This window comes from Corvus cornix, chromosome Z (genome assembly GCF_000738735.6).
Source record: "Corvus cornix cornix isolate S_Up_H32 chromosome Z, ASM73873v5, whole genome shotgun sequence".
NCBI lineage: Eukaryota > Metazoa > Chordata > Aves > Passeriformes > Corvidae > Corvus > Corvus cornix.
The window spans coordinates 61043071-61064148 of record NC_046357.1 but is presented as its reverse complement, the minus strand read 5'-3'; the positions used below and the strand labels follow the sequence as shown (position 1 = coordinate 61064148).

Sequence of the window (21078 nt, the reverse complement as noted above, 5' to 3'; positions counted from 1 at the left end):
AGGACTCTATCTTCCCTGGACCATTAAAATTTTTTTGGAAATATTAGAGTACATTTTTTTGTGACACTTCAGTATATTGTAGTAAAAAATAATATTTCAGTTGGAAAATTATTAAAAAATCTCATTAATATGATAAATTTTAGACATGGTCGTATCTTTTAATTAAATCACATTGAAAAAGCTGATCTGAACTTAGTTAACTATGAGGTACAACTGATGAAGTTCCCTTGATCATGCAGAAGATCAAAGAAAGAATGAAATTGCACTGGCTGGTAAATTACTTAAACACTGTTTTGATTAAAGAATAGTAGCTAATAGTCAATTTAATTGCATTAGAGCCAGCACCCCACTGATAATAAACCTGGGTTACATAGTTAGCATGTCCTCTATAAATTGTGTTTATGTTGGATTGATTTTATGCAGTTCTGGACACAGATTTGCACTACAGAGACTTGTGGATAAAGCTAATCTTGATTTTAAATTTATGCTTAAAAAAACCCTCTCATTTAAAAATAAAAAGAAGAAGGAAGAGGAAAAACAAATAAAAACCAAAAGACTTCCAAGTTATAAACAAAGGTATGTTATCCAGAAGCAGAACCCCACTATCTTTATCCTGATTTCCCCTACTGTTAACTTAATTCCCAAAGTATAATTGTCAACCATTTTCTTTGAAGAAAAAAACCCGAGGTATGTACACAAGACTGAAAATCATTTAACATGTAAAATTTTTGCTTAGGCATTGACTATTAATATTTTCCATACTAAATTGTTGTTCAAATGTAAGCTCTGTATTCTTCTGTTTTATGCAGATTTCATTTCAAAAGTGTTTTAAGATTTCTGTGAGGTTAAACTCATTTTTTAGAACTGGCAACACACTTTGGGAAAAAAAGTTTTGGTTTGCAGCAAAATGGTATATGTAATCCCTTTTTGTCCTCTAATATCTTATCTTGAACCAGGTGAAAAGGCGTTTGCATGATCACTCTAGGCCAAAGGATACCAAGTTTATATATAGGATTCCACTCTGTAAAGAGGCGAGGGATTTTGAGTGTCTCTCTTTTGTTTTCCAGGTTGAATGTGACTACGTCTCAGTGTGACAGCCTGGCTCTATGTTTGTGGAAATAAATGACTTGTGATAGGAACAGGGACCTCACAGCCATCTGAAAAATATATACACCAGTCACTTCCCTCAAACCAATTCTTGAGAACCTTCTAGAAGTAGAACAGGCACAGTTGCAGCTGCTTCACTGAGTCATAAGAGAATTTCTCCACCTATCCCCATAAGCGCAAGTCAAGATGACCTCCTCTTTAAGGAAAAATGTGAAAACACTGATGACTGACATATTGGACCTGTTTTACTGCTTTCTTTAGAATTCAAGGTTCCTGATTTAGGTGGCTGACCTATGGGGATATTCATATCCTCTGTGACTTGTTTTCCAGGTGGAGCTAGAGGGAAAGCAAATAATACAGACCAACCTTGGAGTATATTTGCTTCAGATTCAGTTCTAATGTTATGCTGGGTACCTCAGCTGATAAATGCTATTGAGTCTGACTAAGTTATCATGTTTTCTGTATTTATTTCCAAGACTTCTGACTATTTTATCATCTGACTGCACCAGAGCAATCACAAATGTGTCCATATCTGTCTGACAGTGTACTGGGGTACCCTAGCCTCATTGCAAAGAATCCCTTCAAGGTTTGAAAATGAAGTAATTTTTTCTACTCACTTGTTTAGAATCTACCATGTGCCTGTGTGTATTTTCTGTCTGACTGTGAATCATGCAGAATAAGTTTAAAGAATAATAATTAATAGGCATTAACAATATGCAGGCCTTCTGCATACCAGAGGTACAAGGAAGTCTTGTACATGAATATTAATCTTATTGCTTTGCATGATGTCCAAGAAAATCTCCCTACACAATGCATAAAATAAGTTTTTTTATATAAGTGAAGGTAGTGGATTGTCTTTCCATGTCTTGTAGAGAATTTTTTTAACAGTATTTTAGTGTAAAGATTCTCTAAAATTGAATATAACATCATCAAAAATAACTAGGAATTTCAGCAAGTGTGAATGATCTTAAGAGCATCTTTTTTCAATATCTAGCAGATTATGAGCAAATCTTTCTTAAAAGTTTGCTTACTCCTGAACTCAAGAGCATAAGTTTTGACTGTTGATGAAAGAGAGAAATTAGAATGAGGGAAAAGTTTAATTCCTATTTCAAATGAATTATTATTTACCTTTCAGATTCTGATAACGGATGAAAATTGAATGGCATGCAATAAATTTTACATTTCTTAGGCCACTTCTTTTAATTTCATAAGAGTTAATTTATTCTCAGAGAGTGAATTAATAATCAGTCATATTGATATTAATTTTATGCGGTCTTTCAACATCAAACTTCCTATTTACTTCACTTTGTTTCATAAGATAATGTCAATCCTCCTAAAATATCTACTACAGTGGAAATTTCCGTCTTAGGAAACTACTGTGTCTTTAATAACCACTATAAAAATTGTAGTGTGTATTGTTGATTGGCATGAAAATCACTTAATTTTTTTTTTTTAACTGGTTTATTTCCCAGAATCTACTTGGCTTTTGCCTCTCCTGACTCTGTATTGACCACTAAAATATAACTGATCTTCTGCCTCCAAATTCCTGCTGTTTCATGAGCTCTGTTACAATTCAACATAATCTATTTCCCACTGATGTTGAAAAACATAATAAGGTCACAGCAGGGAAGATTTAGCTTCATTAAAACATTATTATTATAAAAAATAAAATGAGCTAAAGTAAATTGGTTCTGTCCTTGTGGTACAGTTTGCATATATCCACATTAATCTGAGCATATAAAGCAGCAATAAATTTGCTAGTCCTATTACATTACAAATTATTCTCCTTATCTTTCGTTTCACTATGGGAACCTCTAGTGGCAGATGAACTTTCCAGGTGATATCTATCTTTGTTGGATAAAAAGATATGAAACCTCTCTGGAAGAACCAGAAAACCCATTCAATAGAAATGTTTATTTTTCTCTCTAAATTGTTTTTATTTTGCCTGTGCCCAACTAATGTACATGACAGAATTATTTAAAAGAAATCAGCAAACAAGGAAATTAATTTAAATGTTGACCCTCTCAGACTTTCATTTACCATCAAAACCATAAGAAAAGGACTGGGCATAAGATTTAAGATAGAGAGTCAGTGGTTGTTCTATTAATCTAGTTTAACTGATACTAAAATCTGACAGAACAAATTACAAGTTGCAGGCAGAAAGGCTTATCAATTCATTACTACTTTCAAGGTTCTCCCTTCTCTTTCTCTTTGCCTTCAGCTGCTGGCAAAGGATAGGCTTTTGCAGTTCAATTTTTCAGTTTATTTTTGACTGCTTTTAATTAAATTTGATGGCCTGCTTCTGCACCAGGGAAGTTATTGGAATTGCACTGCATTTTGCTGTTATAATGATGGCTCCCTTGATGTCTGTTCATTATTAACTGCTTTTCAAAATGCTTCTCTCAACTCTCATTTTATAAATATTTAAATAACTGTGAATTTCTATAACATAAATATCTGGGCTTTAGCGATAGGAATTCTATTGCCTATTTAATATGTTTTACATAGTAATATGATTTTTAAATAAAGTTATACATTATAATGTTAATTGGGAAAGTGTTGTCCGTAAATCGTCTTACTTGTACGTGTCAGCAGAAATTGTAGTCATATTTCAAAGCAGCAGTAATCAATGAATTATCCAGTAGTTTGTGAACTATTGCTTATGTGACTATAATTTTCACACATCTTAATTATTTAGAGCAAAAGAAAAATAAGTAAATAATATAAAATGAAACAGAGCTCTTAAAATCTTTGCACTACAAGTGATTCTACTGGGATTAACTTCAATGTCTTCTGAAACATATTTCTATTTTTAGCAAATTTACCAGGAGTAAAAGGATAGAGCAAATAAAAGGGAAGGTTTTTTCATTACCATTACTTTGAGTAATGTGAAACAAGAGACTGTTTACAGTTAAAGCCCTTAAAACCCTGCAACAGGCAGGACTTAGTTCTTAAAACAAATTACCCCTTTTTACTGTTTAATGAGTCAGCTACTTGCCCCATCTTCCATGGGCAGGGAGCCTTAAAGAATTATAATACTCTTCCAAATATTAACGAAAATACTTTGCATGTCCTTTCTGACATGACAAGTTCTTTATTCTGCAACAAGTCACATTGTCTTCAGTGAAAACTCTCTCACAGGAGGGATGCATTCACTATGAGTAATGTGGGCAAAATGTGGCACAGCGCTACTCAGTAGTGAGCAAATTTTGCCTATGGAATACAAAAAGGAGGAGAATAAAAGGTAGTTTGCCATGTAGTTCTAGGAGCTTAGAATTATTTTAGAACACTTATTTTCTAGAAAACTGAAAATTTAAATTGTAAACTGTCTATCTCTTTGCTAAAAGGCCTATCTTCCTGTTTGCCAGTCTTCCTCATTACTTCTACATGGCAATTTTTTTTCATTTTTCTGTTTTCTTTCGTATGGGCTCAAATTTATCCTGTCTTCAGTTTTAGGGATTACCTGCTGCTGCTAGTTCCTCACCTATTTTTTTTTACTCATTTAGAAGAATGTTTGGGGTTTTTTCTTACCTTTATTTAAACAAAACAATAATCATACATAAAAGGTAGAAAGTCTTATTAGTTAGAACTATGCTTTATGCAGTCAAAGTAATACATATATGCTGGCCTCCTACAATTGTTCTGATAGAGCCTTTCTGTATAAACACACTTAAAAATAATTAAAAATACTACAAAAAAGTTACATTCAAAGTGCACTTAATTCCTCTACAGACATTCAGAAATCAAATGGCTAAAGTTTGGTTAAAATTAATTTCATTTTTTGTTTAATGTAACTCTACACTGGATCCATTCACATGACAACTGAAACTGAAAGGCACAGAAATTCGCCTGCATGACAGATGAAAAAGATACTAATATAGTTACATACTGCAAGTGCAGAGAGGAAGCTACTTTTACAGTTGTAAAAGCATATAGAATCTAAGCTGAATTCACATGCATGGTGGTTTCAGGCCATGTGTCCTTCACAGGCCTGAGGAGCAGAGGAGAATAGCTGGAGTCAAGAGAGAAAAAAACTGTAATTTCAGTCTGAAGAGGTGGTTGGAACAGTGAAGCAAAAATGTGTGAATGGAATGTAACCTATGAATCTAGTATGTAATCACCACTCCTCAGTCTTCTCTTTGCTGAATATGACCACCCACAATTCACATTTTAAGTTAATGCCTGTATATCTGTCTAAGAACTGTACTGTGGTCCACTGCAAACTAAAAGTTCAGTTTGCATGAGATCTTTCAGTGATGATACAATAGGTCAGCACAGAAGTGATTTATCCTACAAGGACTGAGTTTCATGGGTAAACCTGAAACCCACCAGGTCTGGAACAAGTTTCACACAGATTTCAGAAGGGACCTCCGAAGACAAATGAAAAAAACCCAAGTGCATGAGCTGCTCTCTTGGAACATTGCTGAGCTTTCCACAACCTCACTAAATGTGTTGAGGTGGAGGGATCAGGTGTTATATTTACTGCTAATATGCTTTGAAGCTGTAAAGGTTTAAACATGATTTTTGCTGTAGTAAGCAGTGATGTGTTTGTGTGCATGTAGGCTGCTTGCCAATCTGGCTGATACTATTTGAATGCTAATGGTTTACAGAGAACAGAAAGTCAGATTTAAACTGCTTTTAAAAAAGGACACACAGCATCAAACTACAATGGTTTGTGAGATTCTTACTGACTACAGATAAAATCTTCGGGGGGGTCGTTTTTGTAAAATATCTGCTTGCTTGTTTGATTTGCAATGTAGACAATTCATTCAGAATTTCTTTCCTGTGAGTTACTGCAAACATTCCTGAGTGAAGGAACAAAACTTTTCTTTAGAAATAATTCAGCCAGCAGCTATACTACTATGGATAATATATTCATCCATACATGAAAATAAAAATCAATACCAGAAAGGAAAGAAATAACAAACTTAATAGCTTTAAGAGGATGTCAATTTTAGATTTTGTTACCTTTTTATTTTAGGGTTTGAGTCAAAAGGAGATGTAGAAAGATGAGATATAGAGTCAAGAATGTTTCCTCTTATTTTCTGTTCCATAAAATACAAACCATTTTGCTACAAGTGGTATGTATTTTATTCCAACATATTTAAGTGAAAACAACACCATTTTTGTGACTTCTCCTACATTCAGAGGAAATAAATTAGCAAATCTTTATGGTTAAAAATTTACTTCTGAATTTGAGTAAAGCACATTACAGAAAAGTTACAGAAGAGAATATGCAAAATATAAAACCTAATGAAAAACAGAGATCTTCAGAGATAAGGGAAGGAGTCACTGCCTTTCATAGTAAATGTGGATATGTTGGCAAAGTAAAACTTTTAAAAATACTTTAAATGAATGAATTTTGCTATTTGTATCAGTTCTGACATTTTTAAGTCTCACATGTAAGCAATTAATGTCAGAGGTAATGCTTATTTAATGAATAGCCAACATTTTATGATAGAAATCAGATAGAAAACACTGGCAGCATAGAGAAGAAAATTTCTTTCTCATAATAATGATGTATCAGTCTTTAGTACTAGGACAAGTACTTACAGACTGAACAGTACTCACTGTCGTAAATGAAAACTTCAGTACTGCCAGTAGCAGACCACAGGTATTATGCTCATTTTGCAAACTTTCATAAATTAAGTTCATCAGTCTTGCTTTATCTGAAACAGCCTTGAGCTGCCTGAAGTTGTGCTTAAATTTGTTCAGATATAATATTTTCTCCTGACTTTCCTATCTCTGATTTATTTTAGTCAGAGGTTTTGGTTTGTTGAGGTTTTTTGATGGTTTTTGGTTGTTTGCTTGCTTTGGCATTTTTTTCTCCTTGTATGTGTATGTGGGAGGTGGTTTTTTGTTTGGTGCTGGTTTTTTTAGTATAAAACCATAATTTTAAATACAGTTTAATAACATCTGTGTAAAGTCTGTATGTAACATCTGTGGGGTTTTCATAATGATTTGGTCAAGAGGGCTTCCTGACATGAAAGCAGAGGCTTTGGAAATAGGGTGCATAATGGAGTGTAGAGAAGCAAAGGGAGTAAATAACAAGAAAAGTGGTTCAGATTGTACTGGAGACTCTACAGTTATGAAGAACTTATAAGCTTTGGGTCAACATAACTTGATTCTTATGGGGCACTTTAAGAACCCAGACATTTGTGGGAAGAAGAATACAGCAGCTCATATAAAATCCAGCAAGTTCCAGGAATGTGAAGAGGACTGCTTCCTCATACAAATGTTAGATGTGTCAACCAGGAATGAGGCCCAGCTGGACTTGTTACTCACAAACCAAGAAAACCTGCTATGCAATTATCTTGGTTAGTCAAAATCTTAGCTGCAGTGATCACAATATTTTGGAGCTTGGGATCGAGTGGAGCACATAAATTTTGTACTAAGACAAAGATTTTAGAAAAGCAAACTTCAGCATGCCCAGAACACAGTTGGGGTATTCTGTGGAAGCTTCCCTGGAGGAAAAAGGAGCTGTTGAGTGCTGAAAGGTTTTCAAGAATGCACTCCTGGAAGCAAAAACCAGTTAATCCCCTTTAAAGGTAAGGGGACTACTACTTTAAAGTAGGCAGAGCAAGAGATCCCCTTTGGCTTAACTACAAGCTTTTTGGTCTGATCAGAACCAAAAGAGAAGCATACCAAAAATTTCAAAACAGATGAAGACCCATTGAGAAACACAAGAGCTTTTCCAGGGTGTGCAGAGATGCCATTACAAAAGCAAAAGCTCAGCTCAAACTGGTATTGACCAGATATGTCAAAAACTACAAGAAAGTGTTCAATGACAAGCAGAAACAGAAGGGAAATATTGGCCTCATGTTAAACAGGAGAGGTAAATCATCCACCAAAAATGCTGAAAAGGCAGAAGTTCTCAATGCTTCATTCACCTCTGTCTGCACCAGCTACTGCTAGACCCTGGGAGCAAAAGTCCAGATTGAAATAAACACAAACCCACTGTCACTGAATAACGCTGTCCGTGTCATTAATTGTTGTCTTCCCTGATGGGGGAGACGTTCAGATTTTTGCCAGGAGAAAAAAGGAGGCGAATGGGACTCCATGCTTCTCAGTCTCCAGATAGGTGTTCATTAATTCTTATCTAAGGAGTACAAGCCACTGGCATGGCCTAGACACAGCACAGAGCAGAGAATGCAGCAAGAAGACACCTTATCAAGATTTCACAGCCTTTTTAAAGGTAAATTACCCAATGAAAACTTAAAACGCAAGATATTTTCACTTTTTTACCAATGTCCAACAAGTTCCTAAATCACGTAGACAGGAACTGTGTATCCAATCATCCTGAGCCACTATTGCTGCAAAATATGGAATTAGTGAAGAAGGAGAAAGAAGCTTTTAACTACAACTTATCCTCCATTTTGAGGTTTTCTACTTCTATCTATTTACTATGCAAATAGACCTAAAAACTAAATTTTTCACCCTGTGATAATCTCACATAGTATTCTATCACCTAATTCACACCATTGTAGATTCAAATTCTTCCCAGAGTCTAGGCAGATTTTCCCATGGACAAAGGTCAAAACCAGTACTGTCCAGGGGGATAAAACCTTTCAAATCAGGCAGAGAAATATTCTCTGCATTCTAGGTTCCCACAACTGAAGGAAGAGTTGGTGAGTAAATTTTACATCAACTTCACCCCTTGTGCCACTTTGGACAAATTTGGAGGAAAAACATCCTCTGATAGAAGGCAGGCTACAACCACCTCTCCCCCACCAGGTTCAGGAAAAAAAGAAATTTTCCTTGGAGGAAAGTGAAGGAGATAAAAACTATTTGTTTAACAAACATGTAGGAAAAGGATAATAATGCTAAATAATAAAACCTCTTGCTGTGGAGAGAAACCTGGGGAAATTTCAGAGTCCTTCCATAGGTGTAATCTCTCTCCTCCTCTTTGGAGCTGGGTCATGGGCCCACCTCCAGGGCTTTGGTGGAAAAATTCCCCTGATCTATTCTGATGTTGAAACAGCCCAGAAGAGAAGAAAGGAAAAACTGAAATTCCAGGAAAACAAAGTTTAACTCTCCGTCTCCCTCCAGAGAAAAGGAGCCAAAAGCTGACCAGAAAGCAAGCAGGGTGCTTCCTCCACTCTTGCTACTGCAGCAGCAGAGGAGTGTGTATCTGTGTCCTTGAACAACTGCTTTGAAATGTTTGCTCAGTTTTTTCCCTCTCCCTCCTCCCAGGCTCAGTTTAAAGGCACAGAAAGTCACAAAGTTAATTCCTGGGCATAGAGCAGCAATAGGGGATACACATCATAAAGTCACCCCAAGACATTCCACCCCTTATCCCATATCAATGCTCAAACTAATATATTCTAACTCTACACACACACATTAATACATATATATATATATACACAGCTATGTACAAACAGTGACAGTGACACTCAGCAAGCAGTGGTATACAGGCATTTCACATTACATGTGGTTTTCACCCAACATCAGATCTCCCTGCAGTACACAACGTGTTGTTCCGTCTTTCTGCATTACCCACCTTGTGCAACCAGGCCCCTGAGCAAAAACAACCCCACAGATGGGTTTGTCTGTACTCGAGGCAGAATTAATCCACACAGTCTTTCCTAATGGACCTCTGACATGCACTACTGGGACTTCATCTACTGTATGCAGGGATTCAGATTGGGCTGGACCAGCTCTATTGGTGGAACCTCGGGTGTTAGCTAACCAGGTGGCCTTTGCTAGATGCTGCTCCCAATTTTTAAAAGTTCCCTCACCCAGTGCCTTCAAGGTGGTTTTCAACAATCCATTGCACCATTCCACCTTGCCTGCAGCTGGTGAATGGTAAGATGCGGTACACACCCACTCAATGCCATGTTCTCTGGCCCAGGTGTTGACAAGACTATTCTGGAAATTAGTCCCATTGTCAGATTCAGTTCTCTCAGGGGTACCATGCCTCCAAAGGACTTGCTTTTCCAGACCCAAGATGGTTTTATGGGCTGTAACATGAGGCACAGGGTAGGTCTCCAGCCATCCAGTGGTGGCTTCTACCATTGTGAGCACATAGCGCTTGCCTTGGTGGGTTTGAGGCAGTGTGATGTAATCAATCTGCCAGGCCTCCCCATTTGGACCATCGCCCACCGTACCATAGGGGCTTCACCCGCTTGGCCTGCTTGATCACAGCGCATGTCTCACAGTCATGGATCACCTGGGAGATACTGTCCATGGGTAGATCCACCCCTCAGTCTTGTGCCCACTTATAGGTGGCATCTCTGCCCTGATGGCCTGAGGCATCATGGGCCCATTGAGCTAGGAACAACTCTCCTTTATGTTTCCAATCGAAGTCTACCTGTGACACTTCTATCTTTCCAGTCTGATCTACCTGCTCATTGTTTCGGTGTTCCTCATTAGCCCTACTCTTGGGGACATGGGCATCTACATGGTGGACTTTCTAGTAACTATCTTTCTTACTCGGGCAGCGATGTCTTTCCACTCTTCAGCAGCCCAGATTGGTTTTCCCCTGTGCTGCCAATTAGCCTTTTCCCACTTTTCCAGCCATCCCTACGGAGCATTGGCTACCATCCATGAATCGGTGTAGAGGTAGAGCTTTGGCCACTTCTCTCTTTCAGGCAATGTCCAGTGCCAGCTGAACGGCTTTAAGTTTGGCAAGTTGGCTCAATCCACCTTCTCCTTCAGTAGCTTCTGCAACCCATTGTGTAGGACTTCATACAGCTGCTTTCCACTTCTGTTTCATCCCTATGATGCGACAAGAACCATCAGTGAAAAGAGCATAGCATGTGTCTTCTGATGGCAGTTGGTTGTATGGTGGAGCTTCTTGCGTCACTTGCTCTGGTTCCTCTTCATCACTGAGACCAAAGTTTTCACCTTCAGGCCAATTTGTGATTATTTCCAAAATCCCAGGGTGATTCAGTTTTCTGATACAGGCGCACTATGTGATGAGAGCAATCCATTTGCTCCATGTGGCATTGGTGGCATGATGGGTAGAGGGAACCTTTGCTTTGAACATCCACCCCAGCACCGGTAGTCGGGGTGCCAGGAGGAGTTGTCCTTCAGTGCAGATTACCTCTGAGGCAGCTTGGATTCCTTCATAGGCTGCCAAGATTTCCTTCTCTGTTGGAATGTAGTTGGCTTCAGACCCTCTGTAGCTTTGCCTCCAGAATCCCAGTGGCTGACCGCAAGTCTCACCAGGCACCTTCTGCCAGAGGCTCTAGGACAGACCATGGCTCCCGGCTGCAGAGTAGAGCACGTTCTTCACTTCTGGTCCTGTCCTGACTGGGCCAAGGGCTACGGCATGAGCGATCTCCTGCTTGATCTTGGCAAAGGCTTGTTGCTGTTCGGGGCCCCAATGGAAATTGTTCTTTTTGCGGGTAACCACATAGAGAGGATTCACAATCTGGCTGTACTCAGGAATATGCATCCTCCAAAGCCTATGGCACCTAGGAAAGCTTGCAATTCCTTCTCATTGGTTGGTGGAGACATTGCTGTGATCTTATTGATGACCTCAGTGGGAATCTGACGTCGTCCATCTTGCCACTTTATTCCCAGGAACTGGATCTCTTGAGCAGGTCCCTTGAAATTGATGGGCCCTGAGAACATCCACCCAGGAAGCTTTAAAGAGTGACTACAAAGAAGTTGGAGATTCCCTTTTTAGAAGGAGTCATATGGAAAAGATGTAGAATAATGGGTACAAGTTTCTTCAGGGGATAATCTGATTTATATGCAAGAGGAAAGTTTTTTCACAACAATCAGACTTCTGAATTGTTGGGGAAGATGAAACAGGAAAGCCTTATAAATATGATTGCCTGACAAAAGATTTTGGGAATATGAAAACTACAGGCGACATCGAAATGAAAGCCACTTTTGAAATACCAAGTCTTAGTTACTGAACAACTGGAAAACAATGGTATGGCCGACTGAAGGTAATCCCCTCTTGATTGAACAATACCCTCTGCTTGCAGGCAGGTCCAAGGGTCAGAGCAGACCCTACTAGCTTAGCAGAAGGGGTCCAAAGAGTAGTTTTTAGAAGTTAAGATGTAACACTCTATGGTAATAGAAGAACTCTTATAGGCTGTAGGTAAATGCTATAGGATTTGTATCTTGTATTAGATTGGTTAGTGACAATTAGAATATTCAGTACAGAAGGTGATTTATTGTATTGTAACCAGGACTTCACTATTCCATTCCTCTCTTACTCTTCGCACACTCTTACACTCTCTCTCTCCCTCTCTCTCTCCTTTCTTGCCCGCTTACTCTCTTGCTCTCTTGGGCCTGCTCAGCGCTGCCAGCTGCAGCTCTAAACAGTGCCCCTATACCCACGCCCTTTGCAATAAACCATATGTTCCAAGATCTGCCTATAGAGATCTCTCGTCACCGTCCCGTCCGAACCCACACCCCAAAGCTCCTTACACTGAATAATCTCTCCAGGGAAATGATAGATTCCACAATGTTGGACACTTAAAATTCAGATGGACAGGATGCTATTCAATCTTGTCTAGACCATGCTTTTGACAAGAAAGTTTGGACCAGATGATCTTTGAGGTCCCCTTCTAATCTGGTGTTCTATAATTCTATGATGATTATGGAGACATATCCTCAAATAATATATGGTTTTTTTGTTCTTTAGAACAGACTAGAACAGAATAGAATACTTCATTTGGAAGGGATCTACAAACATCTACTCCAGCTTCTCAGCCACTTCAAGGTTGATCCAAAGCTGAAGCATGTTACTAAAAGGCATTGTCCAAATGCCTCTTAAACACTGACAGGCTTGGAACACCAACCCCCACTCTAGGAAAACTGATCAGGCTTTGACCACCCTCTAGGTAAAAATTTGCTTCCTAATGTCCAGTCTGAAATTCCCCTGGCACAGTTTTGAATCATCCCCACTTGTCTTATCACTGGATCCCAGAGAAAAGAGTCAGCACCTCCATCTCCACTTCTCCTCAGGAATCTGCAGAGAGCAATGAGGTCACCTCTCAGCTTCTTTTCCTCCAAACTGGACAAGCCTAAAGTCCTTATCCATTCTTCACAGGACATGTTTTTCAGCTTTCTAATGAGCTTTGTTCACCTCCTCTGAATATATTCAAAGATTTTTAAATCCCTTTAAATTGTAGGACCCAGAACTGCTCCAACCTATTCAGATCCCTCTGCAAGGGATCTTGTTGCTCAAGAGGCCACAGTACCTCTCAGTTTGGTGTCAGCAGCAAACTTGCTTTCTTTCCTTCTGCATCATAATAAGGCCTGGACCAGCAATAGTATTTTATTTAGACTTTCAATATTACAATTATACTAACAATAAATTATTTTTTACATATAAAAAATTCTACCTTTTCAATCTTAATAAGATTTTGTCACCTTAGCATACAGGCAAAAAGACTACATAGTTACATGTGGGAGCCGTGTGATATTGGGGTATCCTTCATAAAGATAAAAACTTGTAAGGAGTTTTTATATAGAATATGTACACAGATATTTCCAGAAGCAAATCACCTTGCAAAATGCAGCAATCTTTGCTAGAAATTGAAGCAACAGCAAACCACGGCCTTGTCAATCATCGTTCTGCATTCTAATGACAGAAGCAATAGTTTATCTTAAGTAAAAGCTGTATACTTTTTAAAAAATAATGGACATAACAAGATATTTTATTCAAGCTTCACCTAGGATATGACTGAACAGTTTTAGCTGCAACTTTAATGTTCAACTGAAGGTAAATAACCTTGCACGAAAACTGTCAGCTTGAATGTCTGCACAAAGCTCTTCTGAGATCAACTAAGCATGAACAAATAGTATCTGCCCAAATTCATATCACACATACACACGCACACCCCATCCCAGAACTCAGTCAGGTATATTACCTGACTTAAAATATATGTAAAAAATTCATATGATAAGATGTATGTAATACAGATGTATGGCAGCTTTCTCATGATACCAGTTTGTACAATATGACAGAAAAACACTGGTATTCCCATTTCTATAAATTGTGTCCAAAAATTTTTGCCCTTTTTAAATACAAATATTTGTGTGTGAAAATGAAAATGGACCACTTGTTTTCTCTATTACTGACAGCCCTGCACAAAGGACAGCTTCATTTTCAAGACCCTAACATAGGATCTGGAAAAGTAGTTCCTGGGACTCCCATATATTTAAGAAAAGGAGAAATTAAGGAGAAATTTATTGCTTTTTCCTCACCTGAATTTCACATTTGCATAAAAAGAAGAGTAGTTTCACTCGACAGGAATTATGAAAATAGAAGATGTCAGGATTCTACATGCACTGATACTCATTATATTCACATGCCATCTTTATTTGGTCTGCTCTTGGATTGCTTCCTTTATTGAGTAGTTTGTATGTGTGTTGCACATCGAGTACAATAACCATCAACAAATTCTGCACTTATAAATATGCAGAAGTGCTTAAAATTCTATCTTTGTAAATTTTCTGATTTCAAAGACTTTTAAGAATATGTTATTTACATAAGCACTCTACTATTTAGAAGATCTTTTAAACTTATGTAAAATGCTGTCAAGACTTAATTTTAATATATTAACAGGCCTTAGTTTAAGAACTGCAGACAGAATTTTCAACATGCTTAAAGGGAATCAGTTTCCTCTTTTATCTATATATAACTTTTAAACTCATTATGGATGAACAAACAGTTAACAGAACTTCTTACACTGGAGATGATACCATGTAAACAACTCCAAAACTGGTAACAAGAACTGTTGCCCATACTCACTACCTGCCTATTCAAAGCACTAAAAAATAGGGAGACAGAAGTTAAGCTTTTTTCTTGCCTTTATTTATAACTTGAATCAATTCAGAGAAATGTCCTCAGTACATGCATAGTTTCTCTTTTCTTGTGTCTAAGGGAATTGTCAGTTCAGTATGTTTCTAAATTCTGTTATCTTTACACACATAAATGGAACAATTATAAGAGATTACAAGATTAAGAGACAAATCATAACCAATTAAACCTTGTCAAATTTTGTCATTACACAGAACTTCAGGAAAGCTGCTAAAATGTTAACCTTGACCTTCAGCATGTATTAAAATCAGGGACTATCAGTTGATAATCAGATAAGTGCTCTCTGTGGAAAGAATAGAAGACCTCGTCCAGTGAGGGTACTAAAAGCTTGTGAAAATCTAATCCCGATGTTATCCAGGTTAACAGATGCAAAGTGTTAACCTTTCTTAGAGATGAGGTCTGGAACCCTGGAACAAGGGTCAAGATAAACAGGTTCCATTTCTGGCCTAATAGCATACTCCTAATGTCAAATGCTCACTTTGCTGTGACCTTGTTCCCAAATGTAGAATGAGTATAACAGTGTTTCTTTCCCTTGCCTTTTATTCTATCACTGGGACAAAGATGGCGTAGAAAGAGACCGAGACAGAAGTGTTTTGGTGTTGGGGTATTTTAAATTGCTGTAACATGAACAGCAATAGTCTTAAGATTTATATCCTTCATTTTTCTAGGTTTTATTTTTTTGTCACTCATATTGTAAGTGTTAAACCAAATTGATTAACATACACAGATTTTATTTTTAATCAAAAGATCATTTGCTTTAGCTTTTGTACTTTGCTCACTGGAAATACTTGTGAAATATGTAACTTAACACACTCATTGTTCATCTGATTTTTTTTGTGTTCCAGAAGATATAAAATTTTTTAACAATTTAGTCATTGCACTCTCTTAATTCTGAATTTTTTTCACTACAGGCCAGTTAATACTTGGGAACGATTTGAATGGTACATACTGAATATATACCAATGTAAAATGAATCTGGGTTGCACTTAGCTGCAATCTGCTACAATATGCATTATGTCCTCATTCAAGCCTAAATTTCTGATAATTTCACTTTTCATACTTTGCCTCAAGAAGGTTATCTTGACATCCAAAATAAAAAGGGGTCCATATGTTACAGTAGAGAGCTATCTCAACATCTCACAGGCTTTCTTGCACCCCCAGACCACAGTGGTCAGATCTAACTCCATTACATCGATGCCTGTCTCATACTGTGGCACCCAAAGCCTGACAGATGTGATCTTACAGTATGAATAGCAATGCAAAATTGCTTTTCCATATCTTCTAGCTGCACCCTTGCTAATGCAGTCCAGGGTATGAAACTGCTTTTTCTGGGTCTACTGATGCCTTGGGGACAGCCTAGTGGCCCCAAAGCTCCCAGAGCTGTTACTGCAGAGCAGCTCCCCAGCTGGTCAGGATCAGCCTTTGCTCTTGCTTCCCAGATGCAGCACTTCACATCCATTTTCATGGGGCTCCTGTCAGATAATTTGTCTCTGCAAAAGCCCTAACTTCTACTATACTGGTCACTTCATGAACATTTTGGATCTTCTACAAGCATGATGAGAGTGAAATCTGCACCATTTTCAGGCTATTAATGAAGAACATTAAACATTATTAGTCTTGGTATTTCTCCTAGACAGACAGCACAGCTTTCTGGTCTCTAGCTGGGCTATAGATCACAATAGTAAGAACAGCAGTCCAGGCCATTTTCACACTGTAGGTTGCTTATCTGTAGGTTGCTTATCACCAACCTGGTAACAAAGGTACTATGAAAGTTGCATCAGAGGACTTCCTAAAGTCACGGTAATCAAGTACAGGCATCTTTGCCTGTCTGCAGTTTCTCATCAAGGCTATCACATTGGATAGGTATGATTTTCACAGACCTGGATTTTCCCAAGTTTGTTAAATAATGTCTATGATCTACAGCCACCTCTGTTCTACAGTTCACGTAACAGATGTTAAAATATAAGATGCTACTTATCTGCTATGTATGATTATTGTGGTATTTCTAAATTAATAATTTCAGTTTAAAATCAGAAATAAGTAAAATAAAGCTGCTGTAAATAACTATGACCTTAAAGGGATGTGTATACCATTCAAATTCCCCATCAGAGTGTTGAGATTTCCATTTATTCATTACTATGTTTATTAGTGCCAATAATTCCATAATTTTTTTTCACCCCTGAGAAATATTTTGTTTGTGAAACACAGAATTTTAGCATAATGTAGTAAATAGAATGGATGAAATATTCAATAAAACTTAGTGTATTGTTGCAGAAGCACTGGTGCTAATTTCACCTTGCATGTGATTGAAGAAATAGGTAACATACCTCCACATTGCTTCTGCTTATTATGTATGTATCTAAGAAGTAAAAATTTTTTGCTGCTTGAGAACTGGATAAGCTTTTGATTTCTTTGTCTGACCTCATAATATTGAAATATTGGGTAAACAACTTTAAAAATAGTCTTACTCTTTATACCAATAATGACTGATTTGTGGCAGAAAACAGAAGAAAATATTGGTTCCTAAGATTTCACTTTTAACACTTTAAAAAAAACCCCAACCTGCTCCATTCACAAGCAACTGAAAAATATTAACAGAAATGAATAAGTTGGAAACTAGAAAAGTTATGTATATTTCATATACATATATGTATGTCTACCAGTCTCCAGGGTACCTAGGCAATGGTCACAAGATAATTATATTCTAGCTTGAGATCTTTCCCCTCTTTAAGTATGTATCCTATTCAAGAGTGGCTTTTGGTAAAAATATGTCTAAATTTTATGGGCTCTTGCTTATTAGTTGCTTCATCTTGTCATTAATTAGATAATGATAAAGAACTCTCCTTCTCAAAGTCTCAGGGTTTTTTAGGGTAAGATCTTTCTAGGATTCATCTTTTTCAGTAGTTACTAACAAATAATAACACACTTTATTCAAGACATTTGAATAAATGAATTTGAACCTGTAAAGAGTCCTATTTCTTTTATTCAATGTAGGAAATACTGTATATGAGCAGTAACCTAGCTTGGTTTGTCTAGCACTGGACCAAGAAGACAAACATCCCTTCAAATTTTTCAGTATTTCTAATTGATGATCCAAGACAAACACAGCCACTGAAAAGAATTTAGCTTCTCTGTTAAACTATGTCTATAAAAATATCTCTAAATGTATAGATTTTGAGCAATTTTCAAACTTTCTAGTATTTTAACAGTGTGAGATAATTGTTTGTTTTGCAGTGACACCAGCATATTTTCAGACATTCAACAATTTTACAGTAACATGTCTTTTCTTTCTCTCTGATGAATGAACATCTTTTATTGATACTCTGCCCTCACCACCCCTTTCTTTCTTCTTCCCTTTTTCTTTTTCAGACTTTTCTTCTTTTCCCAGGCTAGTATCATCCAGGTTTCTTAGCAGTTGTTCAAAAAGGAAAATAGATTTTCACTGAGAAATTATATTGTGAGTAAAAAGCAGATCCCACAAACTGAAAACCATCCTGCCTTTATCTTCTCCACAATTTCCTACTAGCTATAGAAAAGTGGAATTTCTCAATATCTATCAAGAAAGAAAACCAAGGAAAAATAAAATTCCAAGTAGAACTGAGATACTGGTGTCCATGAATATTAAAAATATAGGACTAGAAGGATGACAGATGTACTTTAATGTGTGTGCATAATTCCTGTATGTGTGACTGTAGCACTGCTGTCAGCTTAGCTCTTTCCATGTGAAACATAATATGTGCACCTCCCTCAGAGATAATTTTTGGACAACCAAAGCCTCTAACTCTGTCTTTCACCCACAGTTGTCTCCCATGAGACATGCAGTAGGAAGTAAGGTTAATTTATTTAGCACCCAAATATTATCACTTAGGGGTTTTTTCACCAGTTTGTGTTCTACATCAACAGATTACTATTTATCTACATTTTCTTGATCTTTGAATATTTTCGCCATGTTCATGTTTATATTTATGTTTTATTTTTCATTACTTTCAGATAGTGCTTTTGACTGTCTAGAAAGGAAGAGGAATCAGAATGAGATGGCATCAAATTTGCAAAATAACATTATGAACAGATGAAGTTACATACTGATCTAAAGATGTGTTTAAGAATTCTACAACAAGGGAAATCAAAGTGCTCTACAGTAAGAGCATAGATATACATAGAAAGTGTATTTTCAATTTGTGTTTGTCACTAGAAATCAGCAGGCTTTGTAAATTTGGTCTGAAATTAATCTCCAAATGTGTAAGACATCACTTACTTGGAGTTGAGGCTGATCAGTTCTGCCACAGCTGGTGCCAACATTCTGTCAGTCAAATTCTTAACTGGATTGTAAAGGGTGAGGAAACCAGTTGCTTTTTACTCCCACCTGGAATGAAATACTGTGTCAATTACTATTTTTCTTCCCTATCTTCCAAGTGCAATAAGACATTTATTACATTATCTTAGCCTGTCACATTAAGGGGTCATCTAAGCACTTACACAAAGGGTGGAAGCAAAAAATATTTCTCTCTTTGAAATTCTCCTTGTGTGATTCAATACACGTATAAATAAGTACTCTAAATAATAATTTATTTAGTGTATATTTATTCATATATGTGTTTATTCATGTAACGTCTGCATTTCTAAATGTTGATGCTGAAGAAATTAAAGTTAGAAAACCTAACAGTAGCAAATATAAGTGTTTCAGAGCAAAGTAATTTAATGTAGGTATCTAAATACCAAAATTTCATTTTTATTTTGGTTTTGAAGTACCATTTATTTTTTTTTCCAATTTTTTTCACCTTATTATGGACCATAGTCTTCAAATTTATGATAAAATTATTTATAAAGCAAAAGATTAATGAAAAAGTCTCTCAATTTTAAATTGCACTGTTCACCTTTGAAAGGAAATGAAGATGGGGGAAACTAATATAATAATATAACATAATATAATATAATATAATATAATATAATATAATATAATATAATATGATATAATATGATATAATATGATATAATATGACATAATATGATATAATATAATAATATATATCAATCTACAAGAAGATGGGAAACAGAAGATTCTAAAAATCCTAGCCCAATCAGTCTAACTTAAGTTCCTGGGAAAAAAATTGTAGTATCAGTCTTCATGAAAGCTATTTGCAGGCAGAAGAAGGACAAGCAGTGGTAGCATGGCAAAGGGCAGATATCTGAAGGGACAGAGATATGTGTGAAGATATGTGGAAAAACGAAGTGGGAAAAACTGTCATCTAGAACATGTAAATATTCAGTAATTTTGTTATGTCTTGTGACCATATGATATATCTGTCCTTCCAACCAAAAGAAAATCAAACATATTACAGGTCTCAGCTGTATTACAACCCAGTGAATGGGTTTCTACAGCAGGCATAATTTTTCAGAAGCTCACTGACTTAAAACAACTTAATAGTGAGTTTGTCTGCAGTGGTAGCAATATGGACAGAACAACAATGTTCAGAAAATCACAAGTGGCTTATAAAATTTCAGATCTTTATCCATCAATATTCCTTGCTGTACAGGATATACACCTTGTGAAGAAATGATAGGTTATAAAAACACCCTGCAAGAAGATGGATTAATAGTATACAGTTGGTTATTCAAAGTGTATATAAATATTGGTTGGAGAGGCACTGTGCACCTGAAAAATTTATGGCCTTTCATTTACAGTGTAAACAGCTAGGAGAACTAGACTATGTCACATGCTGACATTATTTTATGAATTAATGTTACTTTATTGAAGGAAAATTGCACATCTTTATTTTTTCAGAAAAATAACTATGTTCAAAACTTTAAAAACTTCAGTAACACTTTTCCTTTCCTCTAATTGTTCAAATAATTCATTAGTTCAAAACAATTGAAATGATCGTATAAAATTAATATGCGATCTCCTAACAGCTGAAATCTCCTTTTACTATGTTCTAATTCTAATATAAAGAAACAAATTCCTAATCTTAGACATATATATATAATTCAAAAAAAATAAAAAGACTACATTATTCCTGAAACACTCAGCAACTGCAGGATTACACAATTAGTAAACACATTCTCTCAGATGCCCTTTTGTAGTTGTTCCTCCAGCACAAGCTTTAGTGGAAGTTGTTTATAGGTAAGTCCTCTGTTCAGATAAATTTAATTTAAAATAACTGTCTAGTACAGGATTGAAC

At 36.5% G+C, this 21078-nt stretch overlaps 1 protein-coding gene across 45 annotated transcripts in view; it reads right to left on the bottom strand.

Moving 5' to 3' along the window:
* Positions 1 to 21078, bottom strand: part of PTPRD (protein tyrosine phosphatase receptor type D) — a 1187151-nt gene that overhangs the window by 868871 nt on the left and 297202 nt on the right. For 44 of the 45 annotated variants that reach the window (XM_039567532.1, XM_010392896.4, XM_039567544.1 and 41 more), the window contains one exon: positions 19155 to 19262. The exons of the other annotated variant lie outside the window; for it this stretch is intronic. The gene's annotated coding sequence lies outside the window, so the exon portion shown is untranslated. The remainder of the gene's footprint in view (positions 1 to 19154; positions 19263 to 21078) is intronic. 45 annotated transcript variants of the gene reach the window in all.